At 38.6% G+C, this 23,223-nt stretch overlaps 1 protein-coding gene across 1 annotated transcript in view; it reads right to left on the reverse strand.

Moving 5' to 3' along the window:
• The window catches only part of LOC306865006 (double-stranded RNA-specific editase B2-like), a gene marked incomplete at its 5' end in the record, with an annotated part of 166,814 nt that overhangs the window by 26,608 nt on the left and 116,983 nt on the right, over positions 1 to 23,223 (reverse strand). The gene's annotated exons all lie outside the window — the stretch shown is intronic.

Here is a 23,223-nt window from a genome sequence, read left to right on the forward strand (position 1 = left end):
AGGAATTCTTCCAGAAACCACAATCGGTAAACACAATCTGCTGTGAAAAACCACATACTGCAGCTATTACAACAGCATGGCTTCATGGTAGAAGAGTCCAGGTGCTGAATTGCCCTGCCTGCAGTCCAGATCGTTCACCTACAGAGAACATTTGGCGCATCATTAAACAAAAAATATGTCAAAGACGACCACAAACTCTTCAGCAGCTGGAACCCTATATCACGCAAGAATGGGACCAAATTCCAACACCAAAACTCCAGAAACTCATAACCTTGATGCTCAGACGTCTTCAAACTGTTTTGAAAAGAAGAGGAGATGCTACGCCATGGTAAACATGCCCCCGTCCCAAATATTTTGAGACGTGTAGCAGGCTTTAAATTTGAAATGAGCTCATTTTGTGCTTAAAATTTCTCAGTTCTATTGTGAATGCAATATTGGCTCATGTGATTTGAAATTCTTTTAGTTTTCACTTTATTCAAATTAAAAAAACTCTAACTTTTGAGTTGTGTGTGTGTGTGTGTGTGTATATATATATATATATCCATTAAAAAAGCATTCTGAGACTTCTGTTAAGAATGACATAAAATGTTAGAAATTAAAACTTAATTCTTTACAATATTTGTATGTCACCTTTTTCATTAATTATTGTTTCATAGCCTCAATTTATGTACATGACACATACATAAAATATTTCAAAACAGTTTATAAAAAAATTATAAAATGTCTTAACATGTCTTAACAATTAATGCTCTGTTAAGCAATAAAATTAAAATAAGCAACAATATTGTAAGTGTTACTCTGTGTGTGCTTGCTGTTACTGTTACATTAAGATTAGAAATAAGAAAATAAGATTAGAAAATAACTTCATACAGACAGGATATTGCATAATAGAGATTTTACATGCCATAAATCATATATATCATGAATATTTCATTTTAAATAAATTAACTTAAATTCAGTGAATAGCTTTGCTATTGCATGATCACACAATGACTTTGCCCATGGCATTTTTTTCCCCTCACCAACATGGTGACCCAATTAATTTGTGTCAAAATACCGGACATCAATAGAGTAATTGGAAGGAGAATAGACCACGGGTGTGCTCATGGTCAGCCGTTTATCTGAGACACTTTCACTAATGGAACAGCGTGATTAGTTTGGTGGCGTCTCAAATGGACCATCTGTCCATCGCTCTGAGCTCAGGGTTCAGGCCGCCAGGCTGAAAAATAACCTGGACCTTGTGTTTGCATTCACCAGACGGGCTTCGGTCCATCCTGCCCCGTACAGCTGTTCCTGAACCTGTGCGAGTGGATTTTTCATACCACGTCCACAACTGATGGTATTATGTTGCTGTTTGTGGCAATTAGTGGCTTATGAAGGCAAACACATATCCACACAGTACATACACACACAGTGCCAGATGATAATTATGACTTCTGAGGGGTGGACCAAGTGTCTGGTGAAATAAAATGGAGGGCAAAAACAGATGCACCTCTTTATGAAGGATGTTCACAGTATGTAGCAGCTGATGATCTGATTGGAGAACGGTCATATCACAACAGGCATGCCCCTGTCCGTGAACCCAGAAATGACATCTAGCAGAAAAGCAAAAAATACCTATGCTATGTAATATATGAAGAGTTAATTTGCAAAAACGGATAACTCCATTTTTAACAATTCTCAGAAATCATGTTTTTTCATTGTGCATCTCAATCAAACTGCAGTTGGGTTATTTTGACTAGGTTAAAAAATAACGAAAACTGCTAACCCAGCTAACTAACACAATAAAAACATGATAACATAAAAAAAACATGATTTTTGAAAATAAAAAAAAGTTATCTGTTTTTGCAAATAACATTATCTTCATTAAAGAAGACAACTAATGGAAGTCCAAAATTCAGTATCTCAGAAAATTAGAATATTGTGAAAATGTTCAATATTGAAGACACCTGGTGCCACACTCTAATCAGCTAATTAACTCAAAACACCTGCAAAAGCCTTTAAATGGTCTCTCAGTCTAGTTCTGTAGGCTACACAATCATGGGGAAGACTGCTGACTTGACAGTTGTCCAAAAGACGACCATTGACACCTTGCACAAGGAGGGCAAGACACAAAAGGTCATTGCTAAAGAGGCTGGCTGTTCACAGAGCTCTGTGTCCAAGCACATTAATAGAGAGGCGAAGGGAAGGACAAGCTGTGGCAGAAAAAAAGTGTACAAGCAATAGGGATAACCGCACCCTGGAGAGGATTGTGAAACAAAACCCATTCAAAAATGTGGGGGAGATTCACAAAGAGTGGACTGCAGCTGGAGTCAGTGCTTCAAGAACCACCACGCACAGACGTATGCAAGACATGGGTTTCAGCTGTCGCATTCCTTGTGTCAAGCCACTCTTGAACAAGAGACAGCGTCAGAAGCGTCTTGACTGGACTGCTGCTGAGTGGTCCAAAGTTATGTTCTCTGATGAAAGTAAATTTAGCATTTCCTTTGGAAATCAAGGTCCCAGAGTCTGGAGGAAGAGAGGAGAGGCACATAATCCACGTTGCTTGAGGTCCAGTGTAAAGTTTCCAGTCATTGATGGTTTGGGGTGCCATGTCATCTGCTGGTGTTGGTCCATTGTGTTTTCTGAGGTCCAAGGTCAACGCAGCCGTCTACCAGGAAGTTTTAGAGCACTTCATGCTTCCTGCTGCTGAGCAACTTTATGGAGATGCAGATTTCATTTTCCAACAGGACTTGGCACCTGCACACACTGCCAAAGCTACCAGTACCTGGTTTAAGGACCATGGTATCCCTGTTCTTGATTGGCCAGCAAACTCGCCTCACCTTAACCCCATAGAAAACCTATGGGGTATTGTGAAGAGGAAGATGCAATACGCCAGACCCAACAATTCAGAAGAGCTGAAGGCCACTATCAGAGCAACATGGGGTCTCATAACACCTGAGCAGTGCCACAGACTGATCGACTCCATGCCACGCCGCATTGCTGCAGTAATCCAGGCCAAAGGAGCCCCAACTAAATATTGAGTGCTGTACATGCTCATACTTTTCATGTTCATACTTTTCAGTTGGCCAACATTTCTAAAAATCATTCTTTTTGCATTGGTCTTAATTGATATTCTAATTTTCTGAGATACTGAATTTGGGACTTTCATTTGTTGTCAGTTATAATCATCAAAATTAAAGGAAATAAACATTTGAAATATATCAGTCTGTGTGTAATGAATGAATCTAATATACACGTTTCACTTTTTGAATGGTATTACTGAAATAAATCAACTTTTTCATGATATTCTAATTTTATGACCAGCACCTGCATATATGTTTTCTATGTAAAAACATTTATAAACTGTATTTGGTCATTTAATATCGCTGTCTTAATGCACTGAGCTGCGTTAAGAGTTTTCAAAACAGGTTTCTATGGGAGAGAAACACTTTGAGTTGTGCGCGTTACGTTCATATTCTGTTACATTCAGTGACTCTTCCTAAGCATCATCAATAAGGTGCACAATACAAGCACTGTTAATGATTTTTTTTTTCAATTTGTGCAATTCAACATGCTTTTTTTGCTTTAAAGATATTTGTCAATTATACTTGCATATTCTGCCCTGCAAAGCACAGTATAAAGAAAAAAAGTTTAATGTAAGTAAACATTTGAGCTGTATACAGTAACAGAACTCTTGGGAAATCTCTCATACTGTACATCCTAAACATAAGAACAAAATGATGCTCATTAATCTAAGGTTTGGTTGCTTTAGCGAGCAGTAACTCACAGTAAAGCACTTCTTTAGCCTGAGTTTGCCAAGCTGGCAGACATATTTAAATGCCTCTCAGTGGTAATTAAACACTAATCCCAATGTCACCTTAATAAAACATCTTTTATTGGTGACATTAAAAGGATTAAAAGGGATGCCAAACATTTCCACACTTCAAAGACGGAGGCGTGAGCTATGGTTGGACTGATGCCAGAGTTCAGTGATGGTGCTCATACCTCACTGTGCTGGAGATCTGCCTTCATGGTCCAACATTCACCTCTGATGACTGGAAATACAGCTACATTTTTACATTTTCTTTGATAGTTGTAATGGCACTGGTAAACAGTTGCTAAGGTGTTGCGAGTGGTTTTTAGCTTGTTGTGCTATTGTTAGGGTGTTGCTGTGTTGTCAGGAGAAGTTATTTTGTAGCATTATTAAATGTTTGCTAGGATGTTCTGGGTGGTTGCTGTGTATTCTTGTCTCTCTATAAGTCACATGATTTGAGGTATCAATTATGTCTGTAGCAATGGGGCAATATTTAATACTAAGGTTAATTGAAGAAAAAGTAATTGCAATGCTTGATGTGTAGCACCACTAATAAACACACAATCAAACACACAAAGGGGGTAGAGGATATATGCAATGGAAGGAAAGAAGCAAAGAGAAAGAGATAAAAGGAGGGAAAACAAGCCCCAGCGTTGGCCATTTCATTGTTTGCTAAATGCCAACAGCACATTATGAGCTTTTAAATTTCAAAGACTTGTCTCAACATGAACCATTAAATGGCAATCAAATTATTTGATTCCTTTTGAAGATATGTCCCAATAATGAAGTCTTTTGCATACATCTGTATTCACAAATCTGAATGCAGAATAATGTCACACTGATTCGCAAAAGGGAAAACTCTTGCAGGTAATGGACTGAAATTAGTTATCAAAGGCAGGAATAACATTTTTAGAGCACTCAAAAAGGACTGAAAGAGGCCATGAAAAGCAACGAAAAATCAAAAGCAGAAAAATTGTAATTTAGTCTCCGGCACATTGCTAGAGAATTTGTGTTTATCAGGCAAAAAAAGAGCTCTGTCAAATCAGAGAAAAACTGCAATACAACTCCTTTCAGTTTGAAAGGTGTGGATCATGTGACGAGACAAAACATGATGTGCGGTGGTTCTTTTTGCCGTCAAGGGAAAAAAATAAAATATTAAACATACAATGACATGACACATACACTCAAATATGTTCCTGCTATTTTTTAGCTTCAACCATGCTGTAGACCAATAATTTCATTTTCACTCAACCTGGGAGGTTGCTGTGCTTTGGTACTTACAGTATGATATATAATGTAAAATAATCAGAAGGAATTTCTATAAAATCAAGGTCTCTACGAATTAACTGCCAATAATGATGTCACACCTATCACATATTTTAACTTTAAACTCACACTTTTGTTCTCCCAGCTGGGAAAAACAAACAAAAAAACAAAACCAGCATATGCTGGCTGGCTGGTCTTAGCTGGTTTAACCCAGTCAAGCTGGTCTCCCAGCCTGACCAGCTAAGACCAACATGACTAGCAGATGAAATTATCAAAACCCCTCTAAAACCAGCCTGCTAACTAACTATGACCAGGCTGGAAAACCAGGTAAATCCAGCCAACCAGCTTAAACTGCACTGTAAAAAAAAAAAAAAAAAAAAAAAAAGTTGAGCCAACTTAAAATTTTCAGGTGATCACCTTCAGCAGATTTTTGAGTTCTCTCAACTTGTTTTAAGTTTATACAACAAAAAGTTGAGAATCTTAAAAATCAAAACTCAAAAAAAATCAGAGAACTCAAAAATCTGCTGAAGCTGGTTGCCTTAAAATTTTAAGTTGGCTCAACTTTTTTAACCCTGCTGGTCTTTCAGCAGGGTTAAAGCAGCTGTTGAAAAAAACATATAGCTTCAAATTAATTGGTCTTCATCAACAAGAACTATATTAGTTTTCACAAGAGCAGATGATAAAGTTCTGTACTTCTTTCAGAATTACTTGGCATACTGAAGCTTCATGGTCAAATTTAATTGTCAGGAATTTCGGTTTAAAAGCTCATGCAGAAGTTTTGTCGCCCGTCACTTTATAACCTCAAGCTCTTTAAAGCAGGATTCTGATTGGCTCTTAATGTGTCTATCAGTGATCAGCTGGGATAATTTTTTTCTGAAAGTGATTTCAGTGATTCTGTTTCATTGTGGCATTATAGTTATGGTTGTGGATGGACCCTTTATCAACTCTTTATCTTTATCGTTACAGTTATCAACCTTGGTGTGAACAGGCCTTTAGGCTTAAGTAGAGGTTTAGTTATAATTATCAACGTTATATTACAAATAAGGCATCAACTGCACAACATTTTAACAGTTTTCATTACAACTCTATTTCCAGAACTCGTATTCCCAAGGTAATGCAGAATGTCAGTAGCACTGCTGCCGTCATCTCTCCTCAGAAGTCAATATTGTGCCAGGAACACAAATGTCAACAGGGAAATTTTCTCGACTGATCCCTGACACAGAAGTCTATCCCTTGGGGGCTTCTTGCTGACAAAAGGGTCCTGGCAATGCATTATTTCCTCTGCAGGGAAAAGTGAACGGACTATGCAGAGAATTCCGCTGCCTGCTCTTCAGACTCAGGTGAGAATCCAGGAAGAGGGTTGGGATTTAGCTCTACAGTAGGAGACCCAGAAGAGTGCACCCTGTTTAGCGAGCAAACTTTACCCACACAGAAACAGACCTTTTTATCTTTTACAAAGGGAAAAGCCCAAATTGTCATTGAATGGTGATTTAAAATGCACAAAAGTGCATAGATTCATTGTGGACCAATACACTACAATGCATTACTCGTACATTGATATGTAGTGATAAATAGACAATGCAAAAAAAGTCATGAAAGAAAAATGAAGCAATTTTACATCATTATGAAATTAGCATTTATATCATTATGCTTTTATTGCACAGGCCATGTGAATAAATCTCAACATCCTTCAAACTATGGATAACACTCCTGCAATTAACTGCTTCTATTGTATGACACAAGCATCATATGTGACCCTGGAGCACAAAACCAGTCTTAAGTCGCTGGGGTATATTTGTAGCAATAGCCAGAAATACATTGTATGGGCCAAAATTATCGATTTTTCTTTTATGCCAAAAATCATTAGGATATTAAGTAAAGATCATGTTCCATGAAGATATTTTGTAAATTTCATACCACAAATATATCAAAACTTCATTTTTGATTAGTAATATGCATTGCTAAGAGCTTCATTTGGACAACTTTAAAGGTGATTTTCTCAATATAATTTTTTGCACCCTCAGATTCCAGATTTTCAAATAGTTGTATCTCGGCCAAATATTATCATATCCTAACAAACCATACATCAATGGAAAGCCTATTTATTCCGCTTTCGGATGATGTATGATGTATAAATCCCAATTTTGAAAAAGTGACACTTAAGACTTAAGGTTTTGTGGTCCAGGTCACATATATGTGTGACTCTGCGTTTTACGATCTCCAGCTTGAGAGAATCCAATCATACAACGGCGCGTGTGAGGGCCGTCTCTCTAGAAACCTCCCCCCACGCTTATCAGGGCCCAACAGAGCAGTCGTGCCTGCAAAGAAATGGGGCCATGTCTTCTATTTCTTTATAGAGGTATTTAACAATTCATTCACCAAGTTTTAATAGTGTCTTTCCATGGCTATATCATCCTCCGCCCTGCTGCTCAGGGTGGGTTCTTTGAAAAACAATATCCGTTGGAAGCCTGCCTCAGGAGCTTTGGAAAATCTCAAAGTGGCAGTTACCCACAGTGCCACACATTTCACTACTGTTTGTTCTCTGTTACCCATGCTATTAAACTCTGTTTCTATCTCTGGCCTTGGCTTTACAAGGAGCCCACACTTTCATTTCTGTTTGCGTTGTTTTACAATTTGTTTTCCCTTCTTTCTGCGCGAACGAAAAGGGGAACCGAGGAAACTGCTGACGAAGCCCCTGCCCACCTGAAATGAACTTTGTACAGCTTTGTGATGTCGCCTCAAACCGTGTCCAACCTTTTAGCGTGCAGAAGGTCCAGATGGCCCTGCAGCCTGCAAGACAGATTTTCAGCCGGCCACGCTTTCTGCTCTATCAGCGGGGAGCTGTCAGTCAGATCAGCCTGACTGGGCCACCAGTGCCATTAAAAACAATGCTTTCTCATCTGTCTGTTGTAAGACTCCCAACGCCCAAAACGAAATAGCAGGACCAGAGAATTTTGATTTGGGTCCTTCAACGCTCTGGAGGAGAGTTGGGTCACCTAACCATCCGGACAATGCACCTGACCCCCATAGCCTACAGGAATCATGACAAATTTGTGGCCTGGAACAAATGACCTCCACCATCAGGAAAGAGGTTATGGAGGAATGAGGCGACCTGGTAAAGCAATGGCCTGATTTTTTTTTAGCCTCTAAAATGAAATGTAAAATGAAAGCTAACTACTGTGAGACATGATGTCTATTAGACTGGAACAAAGAGGTCTACACATCAATATCAAAGCAAACGTCTCTGATCGCTATGCTACAAGTCACTGTTTTTTCCAGCATCTTACGTCATGAGCACTGCATTTTTAACCTGTTAGCTAGCACCCCCTATTTTGGGCCTCACAGCTGAAAATGACCTACCTACATTAAAATGGTAACAGTTCCTGACAATAATGTGCTACACTCTAGGCTTTACTATCCATCACTATCCAGAGTTGATAATGCTCAAAAAGATAAAAAAAAGTTATAGACACTGAAGTGCCTTGAAAAATGTTTTACCACACTGAATGTTTTTTTGTTTTTTTTTTCATATACAAATACATGAAATCAGTCCTGGAGCAATCTAGAAAACTAATGGGTTGAAAGTCATATGTCTCATGAGTTTATATTTCAAATTTGAAGAAGATACCATGACAAATGAGATTCCTGCAATTATTTTTCTGATAATATTTCTAGTCCCCCCAGTTTGAGGAAAAATAACCACCACATATATTGCAGAATTATACAAACTATTTTAGTCATTATACATATTCCTGCATAGTTTTTCAATTATAAAATAATAGACAGAATTTTAGACATCATATAAGTGATTTATTTGAGCACTGGAAAAATACAATAAGAATAATTTAAGTAATAAAAATGTTGCTTTGTATGTAGTGCATACTCAAGAACATACTATGATTGCCAGACATAAACTGATATTTGCAGACATGGTCTTACAGTCGGTAATCACACGCTGATGTGAGTCCATACAGATGGTAATCATGCAGATACAGCCACATTCCCCACAACACACACACACATATGAAAAATGTTGGAAAAAAAAAAATAAAAAATTATTAAGTTATGCCCCCCTCAGATGACAAGTGCATCACAGCGTGCGTCACGAGAGCGTGCCAAATTCAAATAAACAATATTCCTCATTCTGTTTGTAACACTGTATGCTACAAGTGTTGTTTTTTACCACCGATACGCTGTTTTTGAGCGTAATTTATTCCATAACGGACACAAACAATAATTCTCCCGAAGAAATGAAACATAAACAAAGGAATATGCATCCATATTACAACATTATTTCGTTGGACTAAAAGTGCTCTATGGGATGTTGCTCTGTGGACCCTTGCCTTTCTAACTAAACCGGGATTTCAGCAGTGAATGCGTTTGCGACTCGTTATTACAATGATAATGGTACATACTGATTTTTTATTATGCATGTTTTGATGTGTACTGCTTACACAAATTTAGCAAATACATTCCTTATAAGCTTTCCATTGAAAAACAGTGATCTATCATCGATGCTTGAGGCTTAGACCTTCAGAATGATATATAGTTTGTCAAGATTAACTTTGTCACATTTCATTTAATCTATTCGTAAACAATGACACGTGCAAACAAAGAGCATTCAGTGCGCTGGCATCCTGGTGCTAGTTAACAGGATGCTGTATCAAGTTAAAAGTGGTTCAATTTAAACATTTTGATATCCTTGTGTAATTTTTTTTTTTGAATGAATGAAAGAACGCACCCCCCTCTGGGTGCCTTCAGACATCAGAGTTTGTTCAGTCATACTTCATTATGAAAGTCCACTTTAGACATTTTACTAAGTAACTTTGAAACTACATGCCAACTAACTCATTAATCTGTAACATCTGTACTTGTCTACTCACTCTTGATAGAGTACTAGTAGGCTGATAAGTAGGGTTAATAGAATAATCTGACATGTACTTGCAAAATTATGGGAACGCTTTAAATTAGGGAACACTATTCACTATTGTTGCTTATTAGCATGCAAATTACTAGCATATTGCCTGTTTATTAGTACTTACAAAGCACATAATGAAACCTTATTCTGCATGATCATATTCTATATCCCCTAACCCTATCCCATACTTACTATCCCTTACTTACTATCAATAATCAGCAAAGTAGGAATATACTGAGGGCAAAGCGCATTTGTTACCAAAGTTACTTACAGTCAATAGAATTGTTGGGGGACCATCAGAATAGTAGATATTAAAGGGGGTCACATTATGTGATTTCAAGTTCTCCTTTCTCTTTGGAGTGTTACAAGCTGCTTGTGCATAGATAAGATCCCTGAAGTTGCAAAGACTAAAGTTTCAAAACCAAAGAGATATTCTTTATAAAAGTTAAGACTCGTCCATGCCCTCCTAAAATGGCTCATTCAAACACGCCCCCACATGTCTACGTCACGGTGTGGGGAGATTTGCAAAACAACGCCCAAATGTATACGCAAAGAAAGAGGGTGCGATTTTTATTCTCGCTGTAGTATTGTTGCTGCCGCCAGCGCCATGTCCTGGAGACACTGTTTCGTTGTGAAAGTGAAAGTACTTTCTTTGGGCTTCCAAAAGAGGACACAACTAGAAATCAGTGGTTAAGTTGTATTTACAACACTGTTCCACAACAGTTCAACCCAAATATTAGAGTGTGTGCAGCGCATTTTACAGAGGACTATTTCCTGAACCTGGGAGTACCTTGCCAGTTTTGCTCAAAGGCTGTTTCTATGAAGTGGGGCAATTCCAACTTTGCAAGGACAGTCTGGCGCTTCTGACTCACAGCCTGTAAGTACGTTTTCTTATTGAAATAATTTGCCACCGAGTATTCAAATGTGAGTTTTGAGCAGTGTAGAGTAGTGCTTGTTGTTTGTCGTTTCTCCGATCACAAATGCAGACATGTTAATGTTTACACAGCGTGATGCAACGCGATGCGTAAAAAGACAGATAGTGGAGCAACAATAATGTACAGTATGTGGAAAATAATGTGTTTTTTTTAACCTTAAACTGCATAAACACATTGCATTACACCAAATACACAAAAAAATGTCATATGACCCCTTTAAACAGACAGTCTACTAATAGTCTAACAACTGGTAGTTGACATGTAGCTGCAAAGTTACTCATAGTTATAAGAATGTCTAAAGCGGACTATCAAATTAAAGTGTTACTGTTTGTTTGGTTGCAGTTTCGTTAAAGAAACTACCCAATCTTACTCTGTGAAGTTTGGGTTGGACCAAATATTCAGGAGTAAAAACAGTCTTTGCATGATAACAGATTCAGTTACCAAATAAACACACTGACAACCAAACAAGCTGAACAAATTTATTTTCCAAGCCATAACGCAGATTTGCATAAACAAACCTGCAGTGAGGATCATAATCAGACTACAGATGGACTCATCATCCACTTCTGCAGCTGTATAAAACAGATGTAGTTTGGGAGGGAGTGTACATGCATGTGTACAGTACGTGTGTGTGTGTGTGTGCTTTCATGTGCAAAGTTAGGTTGCAGAGTTTGACGCCCAATAACTGTCCTGCTTCAGTGAGGCAAACAGCTACGGAAGCAGCTTTTAGGATCAGTTCAATCTGTGCCACAGACTATCATGGCACCATGGTGTTTTTGCCCTGCATGGGCTTAATTCTCTCTCCATGTGCACTCAACCTGGCATTATCTGTGTGCCAAGAGGTGCCACGGTACAATTCCCTGATCCTTTGCCTGTACTCCTGACTTACTTTTAAAATCTACGTGACGGCACTTTCTCAAACTTTGGGCCGTGCACAACAGTGTGCATGGCCTGGTTTCCAGAGTGGAAAACGTGGTAAAAAAAAAAAAATGACGCCCCAGTAGGAGGGAGCTTGTTTTAAAGGCTCAGCGTCAATCCCACCTGATTAACCCTTGTGTCAAGATAGAAAAGCACAGATAAGAGGGAAAATGGTTTAATAATGCCAGAGAGGGTGTAAAACACACATCAGGGCCTTTATACATAATGCATCAAATAAAGAGGACAGGGAAGAGGCTCCTTCAAAGGCATAACATGACCTGCCCCTCAGAATGAATTCGTGAGCGTGAGGAGGTGAGCGGGAGGGAGTTAGTGGGGAAGATTGAGACACAGAGGAGGTATGGGAAGATGAAGAGGAAAGATTGACGGAGATAGAGAACGAGTGTGATGTTCTCTTAACGAGTGCCTCTTGGGCCGACCCTCATCTGACCGCAAGGGCTGTTCACGCATCGCTCATTAATCCACTCCTGATTGTGAAGAGCCCTGCTAACGGAAAACACTAGCATTACTATTCATCACAATGATGGTTGCTTAGCTTGCACAGAACCCCCTGGAAGTACAATATGAAATCTGCCATCTTTCTTCATGAAATCTCAGAAGTTTTAAAGCCAGTCGTCCTAGCTGAAAATGCCATGTGCTTTGGAGCCACAAGAATATTAATACAGTGTCACAAATAATTCACCAGCAATGATCGGGAACTATGACAACAAAGACAACAGAATGGGAGAAATATAAATCCATTTCACTGTTAAAATACCCTACAAAAACAGATACAGCATCTGGACCAGCAGGTGCTAGATAAACATGCTAAACCTTTACTTGGTTATGACAAGTAATCAAGTAAAATATATCTGGTTTAATTTATATTTCTTTCTTTCTTACTTTGTCCTAATAGATGATATTTGTGGTAATTTGATTTAACAGACCTCACATATTGATAACTGTTGGCAGTCAGCATTCTAAAATATACTTAAAAAAATTATATATACACAATTAAGGTAACAGGATGAGATGTAAGATTATTCCCCACTGAGAATCATAAAAAAGTTGAAATGATAAAAGTAGGAGGCTTTGATTTTCTCAAAGAGTATATAATGTTATTGCTTCTGATTTTGTTGTTACATACAGCAATTTGTGTTTAATTGGGAAAAATTACTTGCCGCTCGATGCTTTGAAGGATTGCATGAGTTGTGTCTGTTTTGGTTGAGCCGTAAAACAGAAAAGCATCCAAACAAATCAACCTACCAAAGAGAAAACATGCACTACTTCAAATATTGCCTCGACAAGCACCTTTCATGTGCTACTGGAGACGAGACGGATTCAAACGCCCTGTGAAGTAGCATTTTGCCGTCATCTTTGAGGAAGAACGTTCTGACCATCAACCAGAAACATCACAACTCCATCACTTCTGCTTCTCTTGAAGCTACCAGCCAGAGCACTGTGCACCATCCCAGACATCACTTCAAACCCAGTCTGCAGCCTTTGAACAGACTCTCCATATCTGCTGCCAAACCTGGTTACCAGCAAACCCTGCCTGAAACTCTGAGTTTTAGAGAGTAAAGAAAATAATAATATGATGTTTGAAAAACGATGTCACAATTTCAGCAATTACACTTGTTGAGAAAGAAAAACACAGTCATGTCATTGTCCAACCTTTGGGTACAGCAAGAGCACTAAACCTTTTCATGCAGTGCCCTTTCTGTCATGGTCGAATAATCTGGACACTCCTGAGCACTGATCCTAGCCCTGCAAAAAAAAAAAAAAACCCTCCGGCAGGCCATATATCACTCGGTATTGATATAGTTCCACTACACTGCCACACCTGACATTTGATTCATAGCTTCAGGTGTTCTTTTTAAATTCTAAACAGTCAACAAGAAATCAAGGGAAAATGTCAAATGAGCGTTGGAGAATGGTAAAGCCAGTACGCCTCAAGTAAGTTATTTGGTTGGCATGTATCGATGTGTGAAGCAGCTTTCTGTCATTGTGAGCGCCTTACTGGATCATCGTTACAGTCAGAAAGAGCTTTTTAGAAAGAGAATTTAATGCTGATATATGTTCACTTTTAAGTTATTCGTTGTATACTGTACACAATTATGTTAACAGGGTTGATGTAAGATTGTTCCTCACTGAGAATCATAAAAAAGGTGATGCTGACTTTGATGTTCTCAAAGAGTTCACTTCCTGACAAAATGATGATAAACAAATGGCATAGCTGTTTTAATTAAAATGATCATATCTGCTGATTTCACAATGACCAAAACAACATTTTAGATCCCGTGCAATGAAATCGGTCTACTGGTTAGTCCAGTTATGCCATCACATCGCACATGTGAATTTTTTTAATGCACATTGAGGAATTATTCGGTAAATGTGTATAATTGTAGTTTATGCTCATGATTTCTTACTGTATAAAAAAAAATATTCACCTCAATTTAGCACATAGGTTTTTACACACACCTTGGCATTTCTATCTAGTGTTTTTTAATGCGATATCCCAAAATGCACATAGCAAAGAGTGGATGGAAACATAGCTACAGTTTCTGGGTCCAGCAGCTTTATCAGATCCCAAAAGTAAAACACAAACACTGCTAATACTGTATACACTCACGGTGTGCTGTAGTACTACTGAAAAATCACAATCCTAACCTTTACCTTTATAGCGAAATCTCAGTTGGTCAGACAGTGATTAAACTTTTCTGAAACATTAAAATATTGCTGTCCAGGACACTGTGCACCCGGAGACTCTAGTGTTCAGCATGAGGCTTGGCTTAAATGTGTGTTATAAATGAATAGACTGTTGAGATAGTGTTCTCACTTGGAGTAGTGGTTTCAACCCATAAACAGTATTTGATGTGTCATGATTTAACAAGCAGATAACGTGATTCAGTAATGTGAAGTAACTGAAATGGGAGGCAGAAATGACAAAATACACAGAGCACTGTATGCTTCCTTCACCCAATTACACTCAGTAGTCAAGACAGCCAGAATTCACTGTATTAACACAACACAACATTCTCAGAAACCCCAGCCCATGAACTGACGTGTTCCGCTTTGTGTCCGACATTTATTAAGCCTCTCACGACACAGATTTCCTTCATTAGCCACTGGTTTGACCAGGCTGCCTTACACTTGGCGTGGCGACATGCTAAGTCAATTACAGTATCACTACTTCTCACCGTTTCTCTTCGCGTGGATCACCAGGGACGTGTCATTGCTATGAGATGTAACCTTCGCATCCTAATACGCGCTTGTGCAACATCTGCTTTGATTTACAGTCCTGTTCTGCAGTCCCAACGGCTCCACCTATGATTGGAGGGTGTTAGCCAATGTGTAAAGTTAAGACCTCACTAACCCACCCTCCAGCTCTCTCCGGGAAAGAGTTCTGCTACTAAAGGATGTTTTACAATTCTGGTTAATGGCTGTGTGTGTGCGGTGATAGAGGGAGAAAAGGGAATTATTTTGCAGACAGTGTGTCGGCCTCCGAACTGTGCACTGACACTTATGACTGTCGTTAGAGGCACTGTATAAAAACCAAAAAGTCCTAATTTGACATGGCAGTCACTGAGGCATGCACAGGGAGAGATGTCCATGTCCACTTGCAATGAAATATCTTAATGGTCTTGTGAGTGAGTTCATAAGTGCACCAGCAGAGGGAGCTGAAAGGAGCTCTTGGAGAATCTGATCTCCTTCAACTAAATGCTCGCTGTCATTATTCATTTATCTGTCTGCATGGGGGTACGTACACTAGTGTGATCTCCATTAGCAGAGGTGAGGTTTGAGAATGTCAGTGTTGCATATAGTGAGCGACATGGCAGTTCTTTGGGAGCACTGCTTTAGAAATGCAGGAAATGGAATTTCCCTGTTTGTGGTGAGGTGCTGAGGCAAACCAGATTACCGCAAATGCCTGCACTGTACATATCATGAAGCTGTTTGAAAAGCAAAAAGGGCTAAAAAGGGTTCAAAACAGCATGCTAAAACAGTTTGCCTTTTTTTTTTTTATTATAAATATATTGATGGAATATAAAAGCACAAATGACTTTGCACATTGGTCTAAAAGCAGCATCGCGTTTTGGGCAAGTTCACCTGTGAATTTCATGGGTCGTTCCAAACCTGACTTACTTTCTTCTGTGGAACACAAAATGAAATATTCTAAAGAAGAATTTGTTTTAAATGGACAAAAACAACAACGACAAAAACACTAGTCCATATGATTACTATATACAATTATATTCCAAGTTGAATGAAACACTGCCACGTTTTTTTTTTTTTTACACAAAAAAACTTTGCATTAAGAACCAGGGGGTGAAAACTTTTGAAAATAATGGAGATGTGTACATTTTTCTTATTTTTCCTAAATATCGTACTGCCCTTCAGAGGCAACAGAAAAAAGGAATAAACTAATTTTACTATTCGTTCTGCTTTCAAGCAAACTTTATGATCTACTTTTAGAGATATTTTTACTGGAAAACTTTTTTTTTTTTTTTTACCCCCAGTGAAATGTGGAACTAAAATAAGAAGTTACATAAGTACATAAGAAAATCACATGGATTTGGAACGCCATGAGAGCAAGTGGAAATGAGTGATTTTCATTTTTGGGTGAACTATTCCTTACATATGCTGTAAGATTCTTACAAAAGCTTAAAAAGTGAGTCACTGTAACACAGTTACTGCCCAACTTCCTTAAACAATTAATGAATTCAAATTGGAGAGATGCTTTGTGAGTCACATCAGCCATGTTCTGAATATCACAATGTTCTCCCAAAGTGAGTGCAAGTATTCTTGGTCAGGAATGAAGATTAAGCTCATAACAGCCGTTTCATCTTGAATTACCGATTGGTATTCAAAGACCAGCACTTCCTGTGCCTCAGGAAATGACATAATGTGAAAGGTTGAAAGGTGACCCACTAAGCATCCCCTGTTTTTGCATCATCTCTGACATCTTTGATATGCTGCTCATGTCACTTTGTAGAAGATAGATGGCAAACACAACTAAAAATACAACTGAATGAGGTCAAAGGCTCTTATGGGACCTGAATTCAGCAGCAAGTTAATGCACAATCATTTGCATCTGTTCTGAATACAGTGCGACGGCCAGCAGCCTGGCACAGCGGCACCGCAGAACCAAAACTCAAAAGAAACGATCAATTACGAGCCCAAGACTTGTGCAGTTTTTCGTGCTGTGTTGAGGAACGACGTGTGAAATATCAACAAGCTGCAAAAAAACACAATAAGGGGCCAAAAACAGAAGCAAAATGAAACAAAAATGACTAAGCACGCGAGCATGTTGCTGAATTATGACCCGACAGGCTGAGAGGACATTCTGCATGCACGGAGCACCCATGCCCCGCAACCAATCTGACGCCTAATTAATCCTGAAGGTCTTTTAGTTCCGCCCCCCTCTCTCTCGTCCTGTCTTTAGGTCCATTTCTTTACCTGCTCATTCCTCATACGTCCAGCCTGTAGACAAACAGCACTCACGCTTACAGTGCTGCACTAGGCCAGAGCCTGAAGGCATGCGTGTGTGTTTATGATAAAATACTAGGCATGTGGGAAAGCAGAAGTCATTTGTTTTAATGTGATCCTTCTTACAGTTGTTTAATGAATGCATATCTCATGCATGTGCATATGGATGGGTGCATGGATATTTACACTGTCCATGCAGTTATTGTGACTTTCTGTTGGGTGTGCAATGATATTTCCTTAATGAGACCAAAGGTTCACTTACATTAGTGCAATTTTGAACTGTATGAAGCACTTGAACATGAGTGAATCTGCATGGGGAACATTTTTGGCCCAATCACACAGATTTAAAGGGCACCTATTATGCAAAATCCACTTTTACATGGTGTTTGGACATAAATGTGTGTTGGCAGTGTGTGAACACAACCACCCTACAATGATTAAAAATCCACCCACTCCTCATATTTTAATCCCCTTTAAACCAAGTTGGTCTCACTAGGCCTGCCGTTTTGATTCTCATGCAGTGTGAGGTCACACTGCATAGGACCGGGCCACGGGGGTTGATTGACAGCGCTGCATTGCTATAGTTTCCGCCCTCAGCGTTTGTACACTGTCCTCCTTCTTTCGAGCAGCTGTAACATCAACAATGTCTTGCAAGCATTCCCGATGCTCTGTGTTTGGATGTAAGGCTGAACATAAGAGTCTTAATTTTCTCCCAACATCTGGGAGAATTGCTGCGCGCCGATGACAAGTCAGTGCGACGCAAGCTCTGTAACATCGTGCTGTTTCGTCCCAGTGCATTTGACTTCCCATATGTATGGCTAAACACCGGTTCTCTCACTCTGTTATGTTGCTTCTACCAGCTGTTTATTGCTGTAGATATGCATTGCAGAGAGATGTATACGCAATGCCCTCTTCTGCAGCTCATTTGCATTTAAAGCGATACACTCCAAAACAGCTCTTTTTTAGACACACCCCAAAAATGACATTTTCCAGCTGTTATAATAAATGACCTGTTGGGTATTTTGGGCTGAAACTTCACAGACACATTCTGGGGACACCCAAGACCAATATTACATCTTGTAAAAAGGGGAATAATAGGTGCCTTTTAAATTTAATGACTAGATTTGCTTGAGAAATTGTGTCAAACAATGGCATATTTGTTAAACCTGAGACTATACCACTCATTACTTGTCTTGGAAATATGCGCCCCCCCCCTCAAATAGAACATTTTATATTTTTAGGTTTATCTTTAGGTGAACTGTCCCTTTAACCTAAGAATAACTGTAATGTATGGCCTCTCTTTGCTTAAGGCTTTATATTAGAGAGAATGCATAGTTTTTGCAAAATATTATACAGTCAGTTTTGTTAAAAATGAAAAGGCTTCAGGTTACCGAGGGATACACACTGAAACCACCGGGGTTGATTTCTCACGGGATAGTTGGCGAGATGGGAATCCAGTCTCTGTGGAGGCTTAGTATGTAATGCCTAGCAATGTGTGTAGTGTAAATGGACAGGAGCAACTAGATGTAGCCTACATGCACATTCAAGTCTAACTAGGCATAAAGTCATGGAAAAGGCCACATGTGTTCAGATAGGTTCCTCTGGCATGTACTCTTCAACCTGGTTCAGTGAGATAAACTCCCCCCACACACACACACTCAGGCACTGTCTGTGATTTATCGGAGCCCGTCTGCTAGCTGAGTGTCTATGGCACAGTAATGAACTTGATTATGCTTTTAATGAAGTGTGAGCATCTCATTGGGAGGTGATTATGAGCATGCGCGCTGATCACAGGAGACCGTCAGGTGTGAGAGATGATGAGTGTTTGTGGGTGTGAGTGTGTCCGGATAATTACAGGGGAAGAGGAAGGCAGCTCAACAGCCAGAATTCAGGCTCAGCAACAGACCTACAGAACCAGTGCTTTTCCATGTGCCACTGAAAGCATCAGGAGGTCAAATTAAATGTTTCAACACTTATTAAACATCACCTTTAAATTTTATTTCAAAATAATAATAATAATAATAATAATAATAATAATAATAATGCTACTCTTTTGAACTTTCTATTCAGCAAAGAATCCTGAAATGGTTTCCTAATTTTTTAAAGCATATTAGAATGATTTCTGAAGGATTATGTGACACTGAAGACTGGAGTAATGATGCTGAAAATTCAGCTTTGCATCACAGGAATAAATTATATTTAAAAATATATTCAAATAGTTATTTTAAATTGGAATAATATTTCACAATATTACTGTTTTTAAAGAATGGGACAGTAGTAGAACAATAGCTTCAAGTCTAAATTAAAATGTCACCGATTGGAGCTAATTTATTAATCATATTAATTTATTATATTAATTATACAAATTTATTGAATTTATAAATGCATACATTTATAAATGAAGTTATATTTCCTATAAATTAACAAAATATTTCTCATTTATTTTTCTTAAAATAACTTGCATTTCTGGGATAAAGATTCAACAACTGCAGTCAAGGCTACAATGTTTATATAAATAGATAAACTTTTGGAGTAACATAGGTGCCTGCAAAATGTAGGACCAGCTGAATACTTGTTTTTTGGTAATTGAAATTTGTTAATAACTAAAAACAACTGTATTCACATAATCTACCAAAATTATCATATTAAATGCCAATTCACACTGCACTGACAGATATAGACAAATGGCAATTGTTTGTTTGAAATACCTATTCTAGGTTAATTTAATAGTGTATTTTTCCAAAAATGTGGAAATTGAATCTCCTATGCTTTAAAAAAGTCATGGGATTGCACTGCAGCATGAAAAAGATTTTTTATAGGTCATATTTTGCATAGGGATGAGACAGTTCCTGATAATGATAACCTTTTGGGTGTAAAGTGCTCCTATTAAATTTCAAAACGTTATCACAGAAAGACAAGCAAAGAGGAAATTGCACTTAAAGCTGGCATGATTTTTATTAAGCCAGTTTAATGTAGACATCTGCAGGAGGATTCACTGTAGACTGTAAACACTACAGCTCTTGCGACGCTATCACAACATTGCTCTGTTTGTGTGAGCGGCCCGCCAATCACTCCTCAAATAACGCACAGACGTAATTACCAAATTTGGAAGAATTGATTAAGGAATGATTAACAATGGATTAATGCACACCTGAGGTTGTAACGCGGCCGTGATGCAAAGCAGTTGGTGAAAAATACAGGTTTGGAAGTGTAAATCCAATGAACACTTCTATCCTACAAGGACTGAAGGGGCACTTTATTCAAAAAGTTTAGAAAAGATAGCTGTGAGCTAGACTTTTGACTTGTTGATGCTTTCAATAAATTTGACTTACTGCAAAAACCTCCTCATTGTTATTGTTAGCTATCAGGCTGAGCTAATGTTGATGAGCTTAATCAACAGCTAATGACAATGACCTTATGTGATAGATTTAAATAATACTCTTTATATTCTTTATTAACGACATTTAAAAAATAAACAGCGCCTGTGATGTGGAGATCCTCTAGTAGGCGCTGATAATGTTAATCAATTATGCTCATAATGTCGGTTTCACACTTTGAAATCTGTATTCTCTCTAGCTCTTTTACCATCCTGCCATCTCTAATTTTTTGTGGCAGTCTTAATTAATGATTTTTGCTTCATGGCTGCTGGAGGGTTGTTTATATCTGGTGTGATTAAGTCAGAGGGTTAAAAACAGAGAGAGAGAGAGAAAGGGACAAAATAATCACCAAATGGCAGGCTGGTGGACAAGGTCACCTTCACGTGTATGAAAACAAGTCTTAATTCACTCTGCTGGGGAAATTACCATGCTAGATTAGTCAAAGTCTATGCATACTTTCGGCATCCATATATCAAAAGTGCCGCATAATTCACCGAAGCAGAAAGCGAGACACCTACATGTTGTCATTTCTCAATGAGAAAACCCTGAGAAACCTACACAATCATAACATCATGCATCCTCCTGTTTAGGTATTATTGTTCTATATATGATTATTTCTGGTGCGTAGTAATGCAATAAAACAGAAAGGCAAATTGGCTAATGTAATGATGATAGTTTTTACTGTCTCATTTCCCATGCTATATACCTGCCAGTGATGTTGAGAATATTAAGTAAATTGAACCCGACCATCTCAGTTTCCTCATATTCGCCTCTGAATTCCAGCATTATTTTCATACAAAACTTCACTTCTCTCTCTCATTACACCATGATCGCTTCCCCAATATTTCCCCTCACTTTCCAGACCTTGGGGTTTAACACTACCCTTTCCAAAGGTGAAAAGATTGGTCAACCTTATCGACAACGATGACAAAAAAAAATAATTGAGAAATATTTTTGTCGTCAAGTAGTCCTTCGACCTCATATGACCTAATGTAAGAGCATGAAATAATGCAGTTTGACCAGTGTGAGGCTGTAGCAATTATAGCAATGTGAATTACACAAGCTCTGCAGCTCAGTACTCTGGTAAAGTCATCATGCCATGTTTATTTATATAGCACTTTTTGCAATAGATAGCCTTAAATCAAGCAGCTTTACAGTATTAAACATGAAAAAACAAAACGGTATCAGTGTCGCTTTCAGTTAGAATTACAACTTGATTTTCTGTTACAAAGCAACTCTCTACTTTGGAGCTAGCTTGTGTTAAAATCTTTTTATTAGTGAGTACACAAACAAACATATTTTAAGATGTTAGGCAGAATGAGGAGTCAGTTATTTTTTCATGCAGTTAATTAAATTGTGAATGAGAACATCTCTGTTGTCTGTCATCACATTTGGTGTGCCAAATATTTTTATTTGTATTGTAAAAATTAATTGTATAATAATTGTAATTACATAATATTAATATGATTTTCAAAAGCTGAAGTGATTACCTTATTTATTTGCTGGAATATAACGCAATATTTTAACTAACTGAAAAAGCTGAATAATCAATAAAATAATTTAATAGTATTAGTGCCATTGAATAATAACAGTCCACCCCCCATCTGACTCCACTTTTTAAAGACCCCCTATTTTTCTTGACCCTGCATATTTATCCCCCCCCCCCCCCCCTACCACTTTCTCAGGGCGATTCATTTCTGTAAGGTAATTTCTTCAGTCACATACTCTGTGGTCCAAGGTTAACTATACTAGTGGCATGGTCAGGACCTGCAGTGGCACCAGCATCGCCCTCAGCTCAGACTCTGGCTTTTTCCTGTCTTAGCAGGGTCTGTGCGTTGACTTGGCAACGCTGCAGATATTTGTGACTGCGCTGAGAGATTAAGTGGCCAATCAACCTAACCATGCACTGCAATCATTCTACCTTATAACGTGGGCAGACTCCTGATGCCAAATCAGTTTGCCCTGCATTTATACTTCTGAAACCAGAGTAATCGCGATGAAAACGTGAAGCTGCTGACATGCAGACAAAGTGTTCGGGTAAGAAGGTACGTGCAGGGCACGGTTTAGCAAATTTCCTATGCATCCTTTTAGCTGGGAATGAAGTTAGGAAAGCACTGGGGGGACTATGATCCCATGATTGATGGATATTTTTGGGGTGACTTAAGTCTTCCTTCGTACCTGGATCTCATATTACTGCTTCAATGTTATATTGACTTTCACAGAGCATGCAGGTCAATCCCTGCAGGGAGTGTGTGTGTGCATGTGTGTGAGTGTGTCATTATTTAGAGATGTGAAGAAGCATAGGGATGTGGGCAACAAGGCATGCAGCCTGGTTGACGGTTCAATTTTTCATTTAAGAGGTGGTGGAGAAGGGTAGCCTGCAAGTTATTGTTCATATTTGCCTGGGGCATCACACTGCTATGGCCGGCTCTTCCTACGGAATATTCCATCTGTGCCAGAATTGCCTTCCACCCACCAGAGTCTCCCTGTCCTTCTATTCCACTCCAAAGGTGACCCTTATCTCACTCA

Source organism: Barbus barbus (genome assembly GCF_936440315.1).
Source record: "Barbus barbus genome assembly, chromosome: 46".
Taxonomy (NCBI): Eukaryota; Metazoa; Chordata; class Actinopteri; order Cypriniformes; family Cyprinidae; genus Barbus; species Barbus barbus.